The 21816-nt window shown below is 31.2% G+C and overlaps 1 protein-coding gene across 4 annotated transcripts in view; it reads right to left on the reverse strand.

The window, feature by feature from the left end:
- Positions 1-2546: 2546 nt before the first annotated feature.
- LOC122638223 (alpha-2B adrenergic receptor) overlaps positions 2547-21816 on the reverse strand; it is a 97778-nt gene continuing 78508 nt past the window's right edge. Inside the window, exons 4-6 of one of the 4 annotated variants that reach the window (XR_006329383.1) lie at positions 21195-21296; positions 20523-20771; positions 2547-2911 (exon numbers count right to left, since the gene is read on the reverse strand). The gene's annotated coding sequence lies outside the window, so the exon portion shown is untranslated. Of the gene's footprint in view, positions 2912-20158; positions 20772-21194; positions 21297-21816 lie in introns of those variants that run through there. The other 3 variants (XR_006329384.1, XR_006329381.1, XR_006329382.1) reach the window with 3 other exon arrangements.

Consider the following 21816-nt stretch of genomic DNA (forward strand, 5'->3'; position numbering starts at 1 on the left):
TCTCTCTCTCTCTCTCTCTCTCTCTCTCTCTCTCTCTCTCTCTCTCTCCCCTGTCTTTCCTACTCCTATCTGTCCAGGCGTGGTACGATTATAGTTGAAAAGGGATCGACGTATAAGTGATAGGAGCTGGTAGTTCGGAGATGATCTCAAATTATTATCCAGAGTTTACTTTATAAACGAATTAATAACATTATATATATGGAACAAAACAATTCCAATCTATTGAGTACAACAAAAGTTTTGAACGTAGAAGTAGTATAATCAACGATTTCGATGTCCGACGAAATAACATACATTGAATCGTATCATTTGTAGCACTCATTCATCCATGAAACGCATCGTCATCAACAGGAGCAAACTCGAGGACTTTTCTCAAAAGCATTGGGCGTCCGCCTTGTTTCTCTCGAGGTGATTGATGTTTCCTAACGTTCTAAAACTTTGTACTGTTCTATGCGTCTAGGTTGTTCCTATCGGCGCGGAAGTGATATATCGCACGTGCTTTATGTTCCCGATATATCGCATCGTACACGAAGGGAGAACGTAGAAAATCTGCCGCTGTGGCACATTACTCAAAGCATTCGTTCTCTAGTCCTTTTATCATTTGTCTTCTTCTGCCGGACGTTTATTTTTTCTTGCTTCTCGTTTTGTGTTTTGTTCAATCAAATCTACGTTGGTTTTATATCTTATACTCGTTAAACTTTTGTCATTTAAATTATTCACGTATAAAATACAATAATTTGTAATTAATTGCACAGATATTAAATAACATTTATTTCGTTCAGAAAGAAAAAGAAAAATCGAGCGAGAAACGAAGAAAAATAACAAAAAAATGAGAGATGGAAGCGAAAGTTTCTTTTCTCGAAAATATCCCTGTCGAAACTTGGAGATTTTCATGTCTTTTCCACGAATCATTTCGCTAATCTTTTAGCCAGCTAGAGTTCTAAAGGCAAACGTGAAAATGGATGTGTAAGAGAGCAAGCATTGGGAATAATGAATCCTGGAATAAAGAGGGATTATTCAATTTCATGTATTCTGAATGAATCGGACGGGCTCTGTTGGTCGACGGTAGTCAGTAACAGATATTAAGAACAATATTCTTGTACCGAGTAGGAACGTTTTAACCACTCATTCTTGTCCAATTTCCTATTACGTATTCACATATTTTACGTATTGCATGTTTGTTACCAGATATACGAAGTTCTCTACGAATTCAAATAACTTTTGTCGACTATAATTTTGCTTTTGATTTTCTATTTCGTCCGTCATTTCAATTCGCACTAATTCGCTTAGGATGTCAAAGAAATTACTTGCATGAACGTTTTATTTCTGATAAATATATAAAGGTTGCAGGAAGATAGGTGAAAAAGAGGGAGCATTCTGAATCGTGTTACCTTGCCAACACTATCTCTCTTTTTCGTTTTCCCTCTCTTGGAGGATCGATCGTTTCGAACGAAGCAATCCTCTCTCTCTATTTTCGGATCCTGTAGATACTATACGAGCGAAACTGTAACCATTGTGGTTCTTGTCGGTTAGACGAGTCCCGAAGGGGTTCTGTAGCGAATGGACCGCGTGAAAAGTGTTCGATAGGAACGGCACGGCCGATAGGCAAATAACATTTTCGAGTGTTCGAGTCTCGGCCGAGTAGAGACTAAGAAGAAAATGCTGCTACCTTTTATGAATTCCCTGGAAAGAAAAAAGAGATTTCTCGATGTTCTTTTTCTATTTTCTTTCTTCTAGATTGTTATTTGAAATACTTATTAGATATATAGGAAATTTCAAAAGATAATAAAGAGTGAATATCTACTTAACTTAAAATATTTTTCTTATGTACATATATATGTATGCAAAAACTAGAAAAAGATATTACAAGGCTCTCATAGCTCGTTAGATGAGTGGAGAACAAGACGTGCAACACGTGGCACTCGTCTCCCTATTGTTGATGTCGATGTCCAAAGAAGTACGTACAGCCCTCTCTCATCGGTGTTGCATGACATAACGTAAAGTGAAAATTGATATAGACAGATCGCTGTGTTCTATCTAAACACTCTACCCAGAGAATATGCGCTGTATGCAACTTGTTGAACGAACTCAATCCACATTTTACGCGTTAGCTACTTAACTCGATGTTGATTTTTCACAAGAATCATAATTTTTAAAGAACTCCGAAGATCTCTCTCTCTCTCTCTCTCTCTCTCTCTCTCTCTCTCTCTCTCTCCCTGTCTCTATTATCTTCTTATAACAAAGAAAAACGTAGATTATTTTTCACTGAAACGGATTTAGCGTTCTGCAATTATTATTTGAGGTTAGGATCATACTCTCTTTCTCTTTTGTAACATCTCGCGAATAATTTCATTTCACAAGTACTGCTGAGAACATTGTCTTTTACATTTTGTAGATTACACTTGCATATACGATTAAATCATAAACTTTTAATGCATGAGAATAGTGATGTATATTTTCCAACAAAGAAGACTCACTTGTTCCTTTATGCGCCGGATTCTATTATTTAGACTTCAGTTCTGTTGTAGAACTTTACCGTTACATATACATTCCTTCTTTCTTTTTTCTCTTTTCCTTTAGTTTCATGCACGCTTGTGACTCATACTCCCAAGTCTCAATGCAATTCAATTTAGTTTGGACGCATACGGCTTTGTGAGACCGCCGAACAAGACTAAACCTGCATTCAAGTTTTGTTTCAGAGCGTTTTACAACAAATACGAAACGCTTCTTGGTAGAGCCGTATTTCCGCTTTTTCTCCTGTGTTTGCTTGACACTATGACTACCAACACCACCTTCACTCTTGCTTGAGTAGAAACGAGTCTGTGCTTTACGTTGAACCTTTCCTTCAAGATTTAAGTACGAGATCTAAGAGGAATACCACGTAATCCGGCTCTCGTTAATCCAGCAACGCCTGTAACACGCGAAGAGGATTTTTCTCAAATATTTTTCATTGATCAATTTTTCATTGATTCTTTTTCTCGTATTTATTTTTCTTTTGATTTAGATTTATAATAAAAAATAAAATATTTCCTAATATTCTTGACAGTTTATTTATTTTATTTATTTTTCTAATGGATGCCAAATCTCGCTTGTAGGTAAAGTAGGAGGGAAGATAAAAGGAAAGTTATATATTGGACACTTTAGGAAAGGATTTTATCTCCCTCCATCTTTATCTCCGTGCTTCACTCGACTTCTCTGAATTGTGTTAATCGACTCTAATGGTGACCGTAAACCGATAGTAATCGATAGACCACCGTGGCTTTGGCTCTCAAGCCATTATGCGAAGGTGATTGGCAATTAGATACAGTGCGAGAAAGCAGGTTACATGTGCCCAGCTCAACTGACCGCGATCTCGCGAGCTAGGAAAACAAGGATTACTTTAATAGCGACGCTTTTAATGACTCATTCAAAATCGTACTTTCATTGATTTTGTGAGAATCAAAGCTTCTCCAAAAATAACGATAATGATTAATACATTGGTTGTGATCAGAATAAATTCTTAATCCTTCTTCGTTAATTACAATAAACAAATTAATTCAATGTTGTAGATACACTAATAGATAAATTTTTTCCCAAGGTAGATGTGTTTTGTCATAGAAATTATGAAAAACGAACAAATAGTGATCATTGATCATTTCTCCTTATTGCACTTCTTCCTTTGTTCGTTCCGTCAGTTTCTCGTTGAAAAACGCTGTTTATATTTCATAAATTCTTTTGTATGTTTCTCTTACTGAATTTTTCTCCTTTTTTTTCTTTTAAATTACACATATACTCGTTTATGCATTTCCCGTTCTTGATATTGATGGAGCTATTTAAAATATAATTAACATATTCTTCATCGTTCCTCTGCCTCTTATTCTCCTTATCATCTTATTATCTTTAAAGAAATTTTCTCTTCTAGAAAGGGTATCCATAATTTCGGGAGATAGTGTAAACGATTCCTATTCCACGCGGATCAATACTGTTCTATCGACTGAATAGCGTTTGGTTCAGACTATCTGAACGGTTTTTAGCTGGATTGGATAGAGGAAATCTTAAAGAGAAGGAAAATTTTTCGGTCTCTTTTCTTTACTACGTCATTAACGACGATCGATCTACTCTCTATGATGAATAAGACAACGTGGTTATTAAATGGTAAATTGTTGAAAGAAAGACGAATGAAAGATGAGATGCTATCCGATAAAGAGCCGATTAGCGTTCGATCGATAATATCCTTTTCTTTCTAGGCTTCTCTCTCTCTCTCTCTCTCTCTCTCTCTCTCTCTCTCTCTCTCTCTCTCTCTCTCTCTCTCTCTCTCTCTCTCTCTCTCTCTCTGTCAATAATTCGCCTGCGCGATAACGAAAATGTGTTTATTGATTTTCCGGGCTGTCATTCGTTTTGGTAATCGCCTGAAGAGTAAAGAAAGGAATGAACAAAAAAGATAAAAAGAAAAGGAAGAGAGGAAAAGGATAACAAGCGATTCCGTACTTGTCGTTCGTTCAAGTCTCGAAAAATAAACGCTCGGTGACCCGTTAACGCGGGACATTCGGGCACATCCTGTACGTGTAGGTACGTTTACTTTAAGTTTAATCAATTTATTCGAGAGTCAACGATTCATGCATACGAAACTAGTTCGGGCGGTACGGTGGTACGTTGGAATCGTAGAGTGGTTTCGAATATAGTCCAGACTCCGGATCTTGTATGTACGTATGTTCGTATGTATGTATATGTACGTGAGCATAAAGACGATGTACAACAAACGTACAGTGCTTGACAAAAGTTCCGTTCGAAGTGAGAGCCTCCAGCCATGAGATAAACGATTCGTTAACGCGTTAACTCTTGCAAAGAGTATTCGATTTTATTGATTTTATTGACAAAATGTAGGATGAAGAGTACAGTTATCATTCAATAATTGGCTTAATTTTTTCCATTTGGAAGGAGAAAAATTTTAAGTATCTTCTCAATTTTAAAATCATCAAATGCATTAATAATTATAAATATTTTGATTAAAATTCATTCGAAACAAATCGAGCTTATGTCCAATCTCCATATATTTTTTGTTCAAAAGTTCGAAGGACAATCGCAAAGGGAAATGCATTCTTCTCTACTTCGCTAATTACACTCGAGTAGTAACGAACGAGATATCCAAAGCGTCTTCCTATCCTTTCTCTTTTTAAAGGATCTTTCTCAGAGATCCTAAAACCCATTAGCCGTCATTGAAAGTTTGATAAAGAGTCGAGGAAACGACGAAGCTGGGTCACCAACGCCACTTTCTATGGAAATGAAAGCTATCGATGTACTTATTCGCAAAGAAAGAATATCGATAGTTTCGCTTATCCTCATCCAGTATGTCATCGCTTAAGCTATTCTTTTTTACTCAATGCCTCGATATTTTGTTTGTTGTCGATGGAATTTGTATCGTTTTAAAATTTCTCTTTTTCATGTTTATTCTACGTTTATTCCATGTTTATTTTACGTTCTATCTGCTTTAATAGACAGTCAAGTGTTCTGGCAAAGAGCGAGCGGTGATACGTTTTACGTATGTATATAAGTCTTACGCGGATCGAAATTATATCACGTTTATCATCACACGAAAGAATTACGATGCACTGTGAGTTAAATTATAATAAATTTAGAATTTACGTCGTATGCTTATACATTTCTTTATTTTACTCTTTCCCTTTCTTTCTGTTTTTCTTTAAAGAAATGTATTCACGGAATCGGCTAAATATGAGTAAGAAAAATGAAATTAAATATGATGTGAAGAAAATGAATAAATTCGAAAGGTTGGAGTAACGAGTGGAATAAAAAGAGATCACAAATGAGAGAATTTACTACGGAGTGTAGAAAATAAGGTCGCTTCATTAGCATGCAAGTTTTAATATGTGCCTTTAACGAAGCTGAAAATATTTTGTACAATGCATGCTGGTGAGACGCTTTAATCATAGATTTATATCGTACTGATTTAAAGCTCGAAGCTTTCCTCGCAGTCTGTGCGCAGCTCTTAACTAAAATCTATACCCTTTATACGCTTACCCATTCTCTCACTTTTTCTTTTACCTTGATCAGACGTTTCTTGCGTTATTTCGGAACTTGGAGAAAGAGAAGAAGAGAGAGGGGGGGGGGAGAGAATGTGTGTAAGTATATGCGCGTTTGTGAGAGAAGGAAAAGGAACTGGAAATTTCGTACACCAGACTGTTGTGTTGTATGAAAATCCAAGTAGTCTTAATACCTCTTTAAAACTTCATCCGGGTCTTGAAAATTCGAGAACGGCTCCAAGATATTCCGAAGTTTAATAGAACTGAATAATCGCTGCTGTCGATTTGTTACAGAAATCGACGATATCATTTTGCAATAATAAATTAATAGAACGTATACAAGTAATATTTTCAACTTCGAGAGATATGAAAATGTAATTTTTTATATATTTTTAATAAATATATTGATATTAAGTAGCAATAAATAAAGTAATAATAAGGTAATAATAAAGTTTGTGTATAGTGAAATAAAATGTAGAAACTAGAAAATGTTTGAAGGAGCATATAGTTTTTTTGTTTCTTAATTTTGCTTTTTGTTTAGTAAAATAGAGCCCAATTAATTTCTCCGAATAATCGAAAAGCCACGAAAATGAAGGTACAGTCTGTGAGAGGATTCGAGAATCCGAGGAGACTGGCAAATAGGTCTATGTGGTTAAAGCAATCGAACAGATACAAACGCATACTCCTCGTTGTTCTGGACGATCATCTTCTGTTAACGATCCGATTGTAAACTACGACCCAGATACGTGTATAACGTTCTTTAAAAAGATGACGGATTCAAACGCGAGAGAGTGTATCCATCATGAGTCTGTTCTCGAATTTCAGCATTCCTTTGATGGAACGTTGGGAATTGATATGAGTCGCTATGGAACATGTGTACAAAGTACCTGTCTGACGTAGTAAGATAGAACACTCGATAAAACATATTTTACGTTAAAAAACAGTAACAATATAATTTTTAAAATATATAAATAATCTATAGATGGTTTTACAAAATAGGAATGGTGAAATAAATTTAGTTTATGAAATTTGTGAAGATATTTAATAGAGAATTACGATAGCTGAGTCGATTTGATCCGTCTCAGATTCTTGCTTGACTTTGACTAACTGTCTTTTCTGCGTCGTTAGATTCCTTCGATTATCATATAATTATCTTAAAGAATGATCACAATGCGCCCAAATGCCAACGTTTGCAGTATGATGTGCTATATAACCTTTTAACAATGTTCGATGAATATACTCGTCATGAGGAAATGATCACTTCTGGAATAATAACAACTATATTCGTCATGCGAGAGAAATCTTTTGCTATAAAAATTGATATTTTTAAATTGATATTTTTGGTAAATGTATTTCTTTTATTGGAATAGAGAAATCAAATGGGCAATGATTTTTTGAATTTGTATAAAAATATTGTTATATTCGAGTCGAATGAATTAACATTGCACAAAATTGAAGTCATTTTTTGTGAAAATTGTAATGCTCTCTTAGTCTAATTAATATATATGTCTCCGCTTCTGTCGCACTTTACTTTCAAAAATATTATACTCTAAGGACTGAGTATACTTCTTATTTCTCTTTTTATTCCTTGTTTCCCATATATATGAATTTTTCCTGCTTTGTTTAAATTATATTTTTGATTTAAATTATTACTCTTTTAAATCGGTATTAATAACATTTATTACATTAATGAATTTTTGAAAAGTAAAATTATTAGTTTTTTAAATAATCTGACTCGTAATATTTGTCATTTTGTTATAATTAATGTAAATTTACGGTATATGCATTTATTGTTTGTTATGTTTGACACGTATATTCATCATCACTTGAATTTATTTACGAAAGTAAATATACATTTTCAAATAAAATTCCATCGTTAAAAGGTTAAAAAGGATTATTGGCAAAGCGCATTTACGCCTCGGGTTAATATCAAAGCTTCAACCATCTAACTAAAGTAACCGAAGACAAATAATCGAACGACCAAGTAGACTACAAATGAAAAACTTTCCCTCGCCTTTATCTATAACTTTCATGGCATAAAATTAATAGAACTCCAAGGAAGAAACACACAATGAGTTGGTAATCGCATTTCGTTTCAAATAAGAAGTTGAAAGTACTTTTGAGGGAGACAAAACGTTCTTTGTCGATTAGCTTACTTCGTGGACGGTACTTACGTTGTATTACAATACGCGTTACGTTAAGTCGAGTAATATCGATTTTCCTACTCTCTCTAACTTCACCGCAGTCTTAGAATTTCTTGTGAGGAAGTGTAAAAGGATTTCAAGGAAAAAGTTCAAAGAGGTTAATAGCTCTTTCTCTTTTTAAGATAGGCATATGTTAACGCAACAAGGATTACCAAGTTGAAGACTTTAATAGAATTCTGCATAGGAAGTTAGATGCATTGAAATTATCCTTCATTACGAAGCTAGATACGTTGGAATAACAGGTCGAATGAAACACTCGTCGTACGTCCAGTGTTACGAAGATTGATCCGGTAGGGTAAAGTAAACGTTGTTTCAAATCTATGCAAAGTAGTCACGAATGAGGTAACCGCTTGACGTCCGGTTTCTTCCGACATCTGCATAGTTCGATTTCAGTCAAACAACATCTGCTTCGCAATTTCATATTCTTGCAGAAAATCATTTCGTATGAATGACTCAGTTTTCGCTCATCAAATTTAATAAAGTTTGCTTCCCCGAAATTCACTGTCTATTCGTTCTTCATTGAAGGAGAAGAAGATGGAAATTATATAAGGTGTTTCATTTTAAACGATATGACCAAATATCTTCGATCTTATTGGTTTCATAAACAAATGATTCTAATAAAAATGGTTATAATAATCTTTTTAAATGGAATTGATATTTTAAGCCTAACGAAAGTCATAGAAAATATCTATAAGAATACAATGCATCCTTTTATTGATACTTAATCGACTTATCGAGCTTTGAAATTTAACGAACTGTGTAATCTTAATAATTTTCTTTACGACTGTTAAAGGGCTTCAAATGATTACGATTTCCAAAATATAAGACAAAAATAAATATATAAATATAAAAATTAGAGAAAGGATATGATTACACAGTTATCTATATATAAATGGTACGAATAGTATCGAGTATACTCAAAAAAATAACTATGACAAAATTTTTAACGATTTCACTCTTCAGTATCTTAAAACGAGCTGCCACAATATTTTTCGCAACATAGCTATATGACCTACTTACACACCTTAAGGTACGATAGTGCTTATGCATGTACGCGTGCTTATTATTAGTATAACGTTTTACGAACATAACAAGTATTTCGTCAAGGGAGTTAAAGATTTTTCGAAATGGAATTTGTGAATTTTGATTTCGTGAGATAAACACTTATTTAAATATATGAGTTTATTTGTTGAGATATTATAAGTATAGAAAATGAAAGTATTCTGTTCCGGGATTGCTTCTTACTCATTATTGAAAATTCTGTCACGGGAGTGAAAGTAATAGTAGAGTAGTAGTAGAAGGAGTAGTGGGAATAGTGCTGCTTAAGACCTTAAAAGGATTGGAGTTAAAGTTGAATACTTTTTATTCGAAACGTGTGTGGCTGAGCGATAGATATGGACAAAATATGAACTATAAGCGCAACAGGAGAATAGTATTCCTACCATGTGCCTATCGTATTGGAATATAAGCGTGTGTAGTAACGCTCTCATGTGTAACCTAACAATCGGCTTAGTGTGGGTTTGAGTATTATTTAGTAGGTTGAGAACTCATACTTTTCAGTTTCTCTTATATATATCCTTTATATCCTTCTTTGGTGATGGCACATATTTCGCAATAATCTGTATTAAGAAGCAGCGCTGGTTCACGATAAATCCATAGAGAATAATAAATATAATTGATATATATATATATATATATATATATATATATATATAAACTAGTATATAAATTTGGGACAAAAATAAAATTTTGTCGACTTTTTCTATTAAATATAGTAAGTAGTGAATATATTTATATATTATATATTACTGTACTAAATATCAAAACACGTGAATTCGTTTCCACGCTATCTATGAGATAGAACCCCCAACGTTATTATCTTTTGCAATTTCTCTTGTAGGACTAGTTCAGTTTATATGATTATTATTACTACTACTATTATAATAATATATAATATAGTGATATAATATAAAATATAATCATAATAATAAAAACATAATTAACTATCATGCACATTATATACATTCTATATTACAATAATAAAGTCAATGGTGGCATGTAAATATTTAAAAACTTAGGATTGATAGTCATAAGAATAGCTTATATGCGACTGTTTTGTCGTATGGATAAAAAATGTAGAATGTTTTATCTAGACATTTCTTTATTTTTGGAAAGTCTAGTACGCTTTTGAATAATAAATATTTGCTAAGACTCTTTTGTTCGTACTTGGGTTTTTCAAATTCTCGAAATAAAATGAGTTCGTATATGAATTGATCTTTTTTGACATTTATTTGTTTTAAAAACAGCAACGTTAACATAAATGAATAATTAGCGAATTCTTACTTTTCTTCATATCGATTTCATAACAGAATTTCAAACAAATGAACAGTTCTACAAAATTAATAAGAATCAAAACAAAACCAATATAAATAAAAACGAAATAAAAATAAATACGAATATTACAAACTGTTGATTCAATTATAAAGCAGAAAGATAAGAAAATACAGTAACGGATGAAATCGGAAAAAGCACTTCATATTTGTTATCATATCTTGTCGATATTTGTAAGAGCGAACTTATTGATCAGAATCGGTGAAAAATTACATTTAAATTCTTTATTAGCGAAAACCATTGTAAAATCAAGGGTGGTGAACAGCTTTAAGGAAGTGTATTTTATGTAAGCACGTATATATTTGTACAATCTCTCTCTTATAATTATAATAATCATGGCAGCATAGAAATAGTGATGATGATTATAATAATAATAATAATGATAATAATGATCGTAATAATAGTAATAATAATAACGATAAAAATAATAATAATGATAATAAAAACGTGTAATAAGCGGGTCAGAATTCCCCTACAGTAATCCGTGCTTGATGTAAGAGGTGATTAAAAGACAAACCCATAAATAAAATGAAGATAAAACGGAAAGATCCGCAGATTGGGGATCGCCAAGGCGTGCCTGGAACCAATGTTGGGCACGACAGCAGACAAGCCATCGGTGGCAATGAACAGGCGGGACATTGCCAGGTCATCCGAAAACGTAACAGCCGACATAACAGACCAGATAATATATATCAACTTGGATGTTTTATGGAAACAAGTCACAACCACCAAAACATGCAAATAAAGAAAACGCGACGATTATTATGAATAAAGATGTTATGCGCTATTACTATGCGTTCACAACAAAAATAGAGACGGTAGTATCGAAATACAAACTGGAGTTACATAGATTGTTCATAACACTTTATTCACAATTAGTAGAACATATTATCGAACAAAAATTTATGAACCAGAAAGATATAGTTATAAACAATAAAAAATTATCACTGAAAGAATGATAAATGATAAAACAAAAATATAACAAGAAAGTTAAACGACCACAGAAAATGATTAGCATAACAGACCATGAGCTAAAAGAAATCTTAACAGATGTAGCATGCAACTTATAACTTCATAAACCATACGTAACACCGGAACCAAAGATACAAGAGGTGCGCACGACATCAGGAAAAACATATAATATAAAATACATATTATATATGAAATAGAGATAATTCGAGAAACACTATAGAACATATTAGTACGCATAGAACCAATAAAAAAATACCAAACGAACATATAGAATATCACACTTAAATTAGAAACAAACATAAACTTATGGAAAAAAATTGATCCAAAAGAAATTTGTTATTGAAAAAAGAGTATAACAAAAAATAGATATCATAAACAATACATTATTAACAAATCATATTCATATTAATGGAATTAATAGAATAAAATTATTGATAAAAGAAAAAATTAAAACGTATAATAAAAATTATTAATACCCATATAAATAACATCAATAGTAATGAAACTACACTACAAATTCTTAATACGCATAAACATTAGTAATATACGCACGACTTATACGATATGAAAAATTGTAACTAAGGTAAAAATAAAATTCTCTATTCAAGAACAACTAAAAGCTATTTTATCAGAAAATGCATACAAATATACAGAGATCATAATACCTATAAGAAAACAGATTACACACTTCTGGATACAGATGGTCAGAAAAAATACATGACAAATGAGCAACATGGATAAAAGAATAAAAACAAAAGTATAAAGACATCATATAATAATAGATTATATAATCACAAATCAGAAATTTACCGAAATAATACAAAATACATTGGCAATACCCGCGAATTGAATATGTACACAATATATGTTACGAATAACTAACAATATACCTATATTTAATACACAGTATCAATAAAACAAGAGACCATCCATATACATTCCCAACATTTTGCAGAAAAGAATAACGAAAAAATCAATAAACTGAAACATGAGGACATATAAGACTCAACAAATTACAAACTATATGCTTACCAACTTTGTATAAAATAATAACAAGAAGAATAAGCAGAAAAATACGTAGATATTTTAAATAACAGCACATATTAATATAAGAACAAAAAAGATACAATATGAATCATAGGGAAGAATAATTAATTCTAGAGATAATTCCATAAAAAAAAATTAATTATAAAGAGTATAATTATAAAACAGACAATGAAATATTTACACATGCTACATAAATCACGAAAAGGCATTTGACTCTGTTTCACGCATATGGATACAAAAGATACTACAAATATACACAATTAACACGCGCATGCAATTCCTCCTCAATATTATAATGAAAACATGGAGAACTAAAATACACCTTACAACCATAACATAGAAATGGAGGAAATACAAATCAAAAAGACATTTTTCAAGGCGACTCGTTAAAAGTTCTATAGTTTTGCATATGCATAAATTCACAATCCAATCTACTAGAATAGAATAATATACGATAAATGAAAGAACAATATACGGATATAAGATACAAAATCACAAAGAACAAAACTTAACACTAGAAACCTATTAAAAACAATAAATATATACGGAATACTATTATTAACATACTTATTCGTAATAATAAAATAAACAAAAGCGGACCTACAAAACATCAACACATTAACACGAGCAGAACTCAAAATTCCATGTATTACACTCCAAATCATGCAAAGAAAAACTAACAATAAAGAGGAATGAAGGAACAGAGAACTCACAGACGTACTACCAACTACACACAAGCAAATACAAGCACTACGTACATACTTCTACAATAAACACATTATACAAGGCCATAGTACAAGTAGACAAAGTATACACACCACTCAATTTAATTACGAGAAATCGCATGATACATATAATAATAAAAAATACATACAGAATAAAATGGATAAATTTAATAAAAAAAAAATTGTATGGCAACATTGTTACATCATACGTAATGAATACATAAAACGGTTACATATTTACATATGTTTACAAAAAGATCAGTTACTCCTTGAAATAGAAGGTTTTGCAGTAGTTATACAGGACGAAATAATAGCGATAGAGAACTATTAAAAATACATAATAAAAGAACTAAATGTTATAACAGATAAATGTAGAAAATGTTAATAACTGGAAATTATAGATCACATAACTAGAACATATAAACTACTGGCAGATTAATGGAATATACATAGACTAACACTGCAATTAAACTGATACACAAAGTTAATAGTCGACGACCTAGAGAAAAATATCACACCATAATACAAATACACAACAACGACAACTATTATAGAAATAGAAGACTACAAACTATACTGGAACACAATGATATACACAGGCAAAATAGTGAAATATAATCGATCGGACTTCACATCCATGCTCAAAAGGAATAAAACAACGTACACCATTGACACCTTAATACCAAACGACAACAACATATAGTATATATATCGAGAAAAAATAAAGAAATACATACCACTAAATACCACAGGAAGTGTAAAGGATGTGAAAACAACAGAAAGTGTACATAATGTCCATGACAAGGATCATCTACCACAACTTTACAAAATACTTCGAAGTACTAAAAATACATCCACGTACATATGAAAAGGTCCAAAGGGTGGTTATATTAAAAACATACACAGTAGTACAAAGTTTCCTAAAACATAAAAAAGGAGGATTAAACTTGGCAGAGATTTGTTTAATCAGCCCGATATTCCAATAAATGAGAATTAAAAAAAAATAATAATAATAAGAGTTCAGTCCAGTATCCGAGTGTAATACATAAAACAACCAAAAGAGACAAGCGATGAAATAAAAACCTTGGCAAACATGGTAATGGCAAAAAACTCATAATTCTATGCAGACGCAAAAAAAATTGCTACTTGGAAACATCAGGATATTCTCGGAACCGATGCTGGAACAGTGTACATCATCGATGGTAAATGGCTGAACAGACAGACACCTACCAGAATACCCAAAAGTATAAAAGTCAACAAAGCAATTAAGGGCAGCTTCACTTTGCCAAAAATGTCTTGCTGGAAAAAATATTACTGTCCGACAAGGCAGGTAAATAGAAAGAACGCATAAAATTGATAAATAAAAAGAATACTTTTATCATGCATTGCTATTATACAATTACAAGATTAAAAACAGATCAAACAAGATAAAAGAAATAGAAAGAAATAGAAAAATTAGAAATGGGAGAATTGGAAACATAAGAATTGCATAACTAATTTATTTCGAAATATCGATAATCAAACGTTATAAAACAAAAAGTAGGAGATCAATTTCATGTAATAGTTATAAACAATTTATTACTACAAGCATTACTTGTAGATTTATATAAGTTTACGTAATAAGTTTACATAACAGTTTACAAGACTACGTAACAGATTACGAAAGAAGTTTACAGATTAAGGGTTGAATCAACCAACCAGCAGTAGATAATATCGAACGAAAACATTAACGAATTAATTGATGAATTGATGATTAAATGTTATCAAATTTTCAAACATTTGAATTAAATTATATGGAAATGAAAATACAGACATAATACGAAAATTATAAGAGAAATTCGACAACGCTTTGATAGAATTTGAAGGAATTAATTCTATGCACTATTTTGAAACAAAAAATATCCAAAAAAATTTGCAAGAATCATCCAAATTTTCAATATCGTTATATTCTTAAAGCATATTGCGATCTACAATAATTTTCAGTTTTCATTAAGTCATATATTGCGCTATAGTAGCATCAGTAAGATGTAATGACTCTTAAATAAAAACGCATCAAACATAATAGAAAATACTGATAAAAAGTAAATACAAGAAAGTCTCCTTGGAAATAATATTGACAATATTAAAAAACATCTTTTTTTAAGCGATAGGAATAAGCAATTAACAAAGTCGAACGAATCTTTAACAAAATTAAGACATACAACGAATATAAGAAGCATAACAAATGTGTGGATAAATATATAAATACATTGAAATAAAAAAATGAAAAAATGTTCTACAACAACCTAAAAAAAAATAACGCAAAATCTAAATAGCAGAGTTGGAGCAAAATAGGTAATAAAAGACTTTTGGTCAGAAATCCCGCAATCAGAAAGCCACATAGATCGGAGAAAAAAGCTCAGCAGACGAGACTTGTCGATAATGACATATATATCCGTAGAAGATATCATAGCAACAAGAAAACCTATAATTGGAAAGCTACCGATGTGGATAATATTTACAATTATTGGTAAAAAAAGTTCACATACACATATAAAATTCTTACTGATTTTTTCATACGATTATACAACATTTTAAATCAACGCCCTGTTTCCTCACACAAAGAATTACTTATTTGAAACCCAAAAGTACAGAAACTCAAAACCCAGTTAAATACAAAACTCAATTAAATATAATTACATGTTATCTTACTCTTTACAAAATATTGACGTCTTTCTTTACAGACAAGATTTACGCGCGTTGTAAAGATATCAATATATTGGCAGAATAGCAGAAAAGATGCAGGAAAAACTTTCAAGAGTGAAAAGAATAGTTCTTAATCGATTCAACAATAATACAAGAAGCATATAAAACGCACAAAAACAAATGTATATTGTATGTAGAATACAGACTACAAAGACATTTTATTCAGTTACACGTATATAGCTACTTATAAATACCCTCAGGTTATACAATATATATCCCCAAATAATTGCGTTTCTGGAATAAGCTACCACGCAATAGTATTCAAAACCAGAGTTAATAACGAACAGATAACAACCGGATCCATACTTGTAGCAAGGAGATATATATCTCTGTTTCTCCGAGAACATCAGGAAAAGCTACTGTACAAAGTCATTGAGTACGCAGAGAAAGTACAGTTAGAAAGGTATTAGTTAAAAAGCATTTTCAAAGGAAAATACAAGGAAGGTATCGCCATGAACTGGAGAATCCAGACGTTGATAAAGAAGTATTGAAGTCTTGACTCATTGAAGAAGGCTTTTCAATGACTGGTTTTTTTATGGAAACAGAAGGATATATGGTTGCGATACAAGTCATCAACATACAATTATCGAAAGCATATTTTGAAAAACAGCTCATTAGAAAATGATCTCTGTCATTTAAAAAAAAAAACATAATGCAAAATATTATTTCTGACTGTAAAATAATCACACATATCAAATACAATAATCAATATGACCAAGTCGTTAAAATTATATATCAACAATAGGCCATTAAACATAAAATACCGGTAAATATAGAATCGTATTATAACACATTAGCTTCCATACTGGATAATACGACATACAAGATATATTGGAATATGACTATCATCATCGACAAAACGATACCATATAATGGACCGGACTCATCGACAAGACCAACAAAACAACATATTTCATAGACGTAGCTATCTCGAATACTCGTAACCTGCAGGCAACGAGCATAGTCAAAATCAAAAAATACACAGAAATTAAAGATCGATGAATAGAGTATATACTGTACCAATAGTTTTGTCCTCTATAAGAGTAATACCTAAAACTAGGGTCGTAACAATTTGAAAATATTAAAAGTACCGCGATACATCTACTTAAAGCTGAAAAAAGTTATGGTAATCAACACATGTGCATTAGTCAGAAAGAAGTAATTGAATACAAATATCATACAGCTACGATAGAAAATGTTAAAAAGATTAATCACAAAACCTGAGATTAAAAGAAGGAATAATAATAATAAAATAATAATATAATAATAATAATAATAGTATGGGTGGTAGAGTGGAACGTAACGATTAGTAACATCTTTGTTCGCGTATAAATTATTTATTAATAAAATAATGTTACATTTAAGTTATCTTGAAACAGTCGAACTTTTTTTAACCGATCGAAAAATGTCTCTTTCTGCTCTCATTAAAAGAAGTTGTTTCACGCGTTCTGGCACAACAAAACATCGTGGAAGCGGCATAGCTGTAGTCGTAGTTGCGGTTGGCGTTATAACGCCCGCGGCAGTAAACCTCGAATACAGCATCCGTGCGGTATCCGAGCGGTATTCGCGTAGTAACCGCACGTACCGCCCTGGAGCTTCCTTTGGCGCAAGCAAGAGGAGTGTTTTCCTTTCATCCATACACCTCCTCACCTCCTTAACCCACGAGATTAACGAGTACTAGTCGTTCCAAGTCCACAAGGACTAATTACCAGTAACGTTGAGTTTTTGTGATTCTTGAAGTAATGCGTATAAGAGAGAAACAGATGGTCCGCTAGTGGAACCATGAAGTCGAGAATTTCTGCTATTTCTTATCGAGAAGTATTTGTAACGTTTCACTGCATGATGCTTATCTTTATTTCTAATACCAGATTTTGATTCATCTTATAGCAATTCGTTGTATTATTATTAAATTAATTTATGATTGTCAATTTACTACTATCTACTATTATTATTACTACTACTACTATTATTATTATTATTATTATTATTATTATTATTATTATTATTATTATTATTATTATATCTAGTGGCGTAATTTAAAATTGGTCAGTTTTTGATCAGCCTTTACTAGGAATTGATCTTAAAAAATGTGAAATCAAAAACAAGCGACTGGACAAGGAGACAGAGATTTATAGCATGAAATAGAAAGATATCTGATAGATTAACAATCTGGGAAAGGAATGACTCAGTAAACGCAATATTAGAATGGCGATTTTAAATTGCTTACCTTTCCTAAAAATGATGTACCAAGTTTTTCGTTTCAATGTTCAGTAAGAAAATATAGCTCATTCTACGAATTGAAAACTCACCGACTTTTTGATAAAATTTTATAAATTTATTAGATTCTTTATCAAATTCGAAATATAGACTTATTGATTTTATGAAATACCGAATATGGATTTATTACTTGGTTACCGATTTTACAAAATATAAAATACAGAATTATTACTCAGTTACTGATTTTATATTCTGTAAGTTTGTATACTGAGTTCGTATACGGATTTATTACATAACTGTCAGCTTCACCGAATATGGAATACAGATTTAGAACAAATTAAGTACTTACTAGCTAATTAGTGATCGATTTTACAGAAAGATAAATATTAACTGCCTTTACAGTTTTCCTTTGACTAATTCCTTCTAATTGTCCCTCTCTTCAGAACCATTTAGTTAACCATCTACGAAATTTATCGAGGATGAAGGTTTGCTTCCTATTGGATAATAATTTTATCACTAAGATTCTGATTGGTCCATATTTTAGCAAAAGATCTATTGCATCAAGAAACGAGATCTATCTGGCACCAAGATTCGAGGAATTTCTAGAAGTGCATGTTTAAAAGGAAAGAAATTGGAAATCTAAACTGTTTATGTCTCTGGAGCTAATAGTAAGTGGGTAGCCTAAGGATCTAAGATTGATAATCTTTCTTAAGATTGGCAATTTCACGATAGGATACCGAAAGTTTGTTTTAAGAATGGTAAAAGGCATCTGTTTATTTCCTGTTTAAGTGAATTTAGATTACGCATTCTTAAACTTCAGTAAGGAAAATATCAAACGAGAGTGAACAAAACTATACGCAGAACGTAACAATTAATTTATAAATATCATTACTGTTACATTTGTTATGTCTATTTCTATTACTTTTCCAATGAAATATATATATGAGCTGTTTTTGTTGAGTGACCTAAGTTCATTTTTAAAAAAAAAAGTCAAGTTATTGTTTATAATACTTACAATTTTACGTGATTTTATTTTATTTATTTTATATAAATATATATATGTATATATATCAAAAAAGTATATATATTTTATTTATATATATTATATATATTATATATATACTATTCAAATATCTTATATATATATATTTCATATATATATATATATATATTTTTTTTTTATGGAAATCTAAAATCAAACAGACGCTTCCTCCCCAGCTTCACTAACTCACCAAATAAAAGTCTTGCACTTCTCTAAAGTTTTCTACCGAAATTTTTCTTAGTACGATATCCAAAATTCAATTACCTTCATTTAATAACTAAAATCAACTAGCGAAGACTATAAAAAAGTTTTATTACTTCTAAATCTTTACTCATTCAATTATACAATTTTCGAATCATATTCTCTTTAGAGAATAAATTAAGTTTGCGTTCTGATTAAACTAAATCTTGAATGCATTAATTCAAAGCGTTTTAATATTTTTTTTCAAATTGTACATGTCCCATGTTTTTTCTTATTATTATCATTTTAAGATATTGAACTCTTTTCGTTTTTTTGATAATAATAGTTTTCCAGAAACAAAGCTCTGCCATTTATTGTAAACTTCTACGTTTTTATTTTCATTTACTATTGAGTTGAGAAGTAAAAATGAATGAGGAAAAAAAACAGAGAGTGAATAGGGCGAAGCAGTGAGTTTGAAAAACAATATAATAAAACATACCTTCTCATTTGAAGCTGAAAACGCTTTAATTAGCTCTCGATTTTATGGAAGGAAAAATTTATCGATAACGATTGATAATATCTACTTCTATTTGTGTTAAGGACGAACGAAAGAAGTTTAACAGGTCAAAGAACGATTCTTTATTGATTTGAAATCATATTAATTTATAGTTATTTGAAATCGAAGAATGACAATGAAGTGGATCCATTATTTCTGCTTTTTGAAATGGGAAGCAGAAAAGTGAAGAATATCAAGAAAACGTATGCGAACTAATTTAGGTGACGATAAAACGCTGCGATTAGCAACGTAATTTTCCAAGTGATTTTCGTGGTCAGAAAAAGGCCATATCGCGTATGTTCCATGAAACACTTGGTATATAAGTATGCTTTTGTATGTATATGTAGAAGGCGTATGGGGAAGAGTGATAAAACGGTGCAATTAGACGATAATAATCGACGGTAGGGACGGTGAAAGAAACCTTACCCACAGTTCGTTGCAAACAGTTCCCTTTTGTTCTTGATAATTCAGGAAAGAGCGCAAAAATGATAATCGCTCCGACGTCGTCGTTACGTATTTTACAAATAGCGTTATCATACATTCTCCATTTCCTATCTTCTTGATCATTATACTTTCAGCATCTCACGTCAGTCTTCAAGATTTTTTTCTGTTTTCTATATCCAAAATTTTATATCTATTTCAAAATGTAGCGGAATTTTGTATACAATTTTAAATCTGCAATGTAAGTGTAAAAAAGAAATTTGTAACTTATAAATGTGATTGCAAGTAACGAAGATATGATTATTCATTATGAGCGATCGTAAAGAAGTCAAGGATAGATGATGATAGATCTTTGAGGAAATATGCAATAAATTATAAACATGCGAAGATTTATTAAACGTGAAGTCATGAACGGAGCATACTATTAAGTAAAACTTACTTTGGAACTTACAGGAATTAAAAACGGAAGCGGTGAAGAATAGAGAGAAAGAGAGAGAGAGAGAGAGAGAATGCAACAATTAGCAAAAAAATAATCTGGCTTTAACTTTCCGAATTTCTTTCTTTTTCAGACAAAAGAAAATATATATTATGGTATTTCATAATATTATGAATTTGCAAGTATTTTATAATTTTAATTTATTCATATAAAGTAATTACCTTCAGATTCGATTTCATTTTCATTCCCATTGGTCCATTTCGATTCGTTGCAAAGAAGATATTCTATTGTTCCATCCAGACATACCTTCTAATACTAACGAACTGTAAATATAATATATTATGAGTTAGCGAAGACTTCGTATATATGTCAGCTTACACTCATAAAACATTTCTTCCGCCTTTTTTAGGTATGTTTCTTGATATCACCGGCATTCCAAGCAACCTTTTAAACTTTGTTATACTCGCAATCGATCATGTTGTAATTGTTGTAACTGGAAATTCAAAAACATGTAACTCTATTTGGAAATGGACAATAAGAGAATTACATTCCATATGATTCTAACGATATGCCAAAATTCAATAGTAGAACGAAAGTTCAATAGATATAGAAAATTCAAATATAAACTTTACAAAAAAATATACAATATTAAAATCTATAGTTATCAATTTTTATAACTATTTTCTAGAGTCAAATTATGCTCGGAACTTTTAAATCACATTAAACTTTATGATTAAACCATTATCTAGGATTAAAATATTTATCTAGGATAATCTTCAGATTTCTATTCCCTAATAAATAATACAAAAAGATCAAAAACACAAAAGATCGATAAGTCAAAGA

The sequence above is a fragment of the Vespula pensylvanica genome, chromosome 2 (assembly GCF_014466175.1).
Source record: "Vespula pensylvanica isolate Volc-1 chromosome 2, ASM1446617v1, whole genome shotgun sequence".
In the NCBI taxonomy this organism is placed as follows: Eukaryota; Metazoa; Arthropoda; class Insecta; order Hymenoptera; family Vespidae; genus Vespula; species Vespula pensylvanica.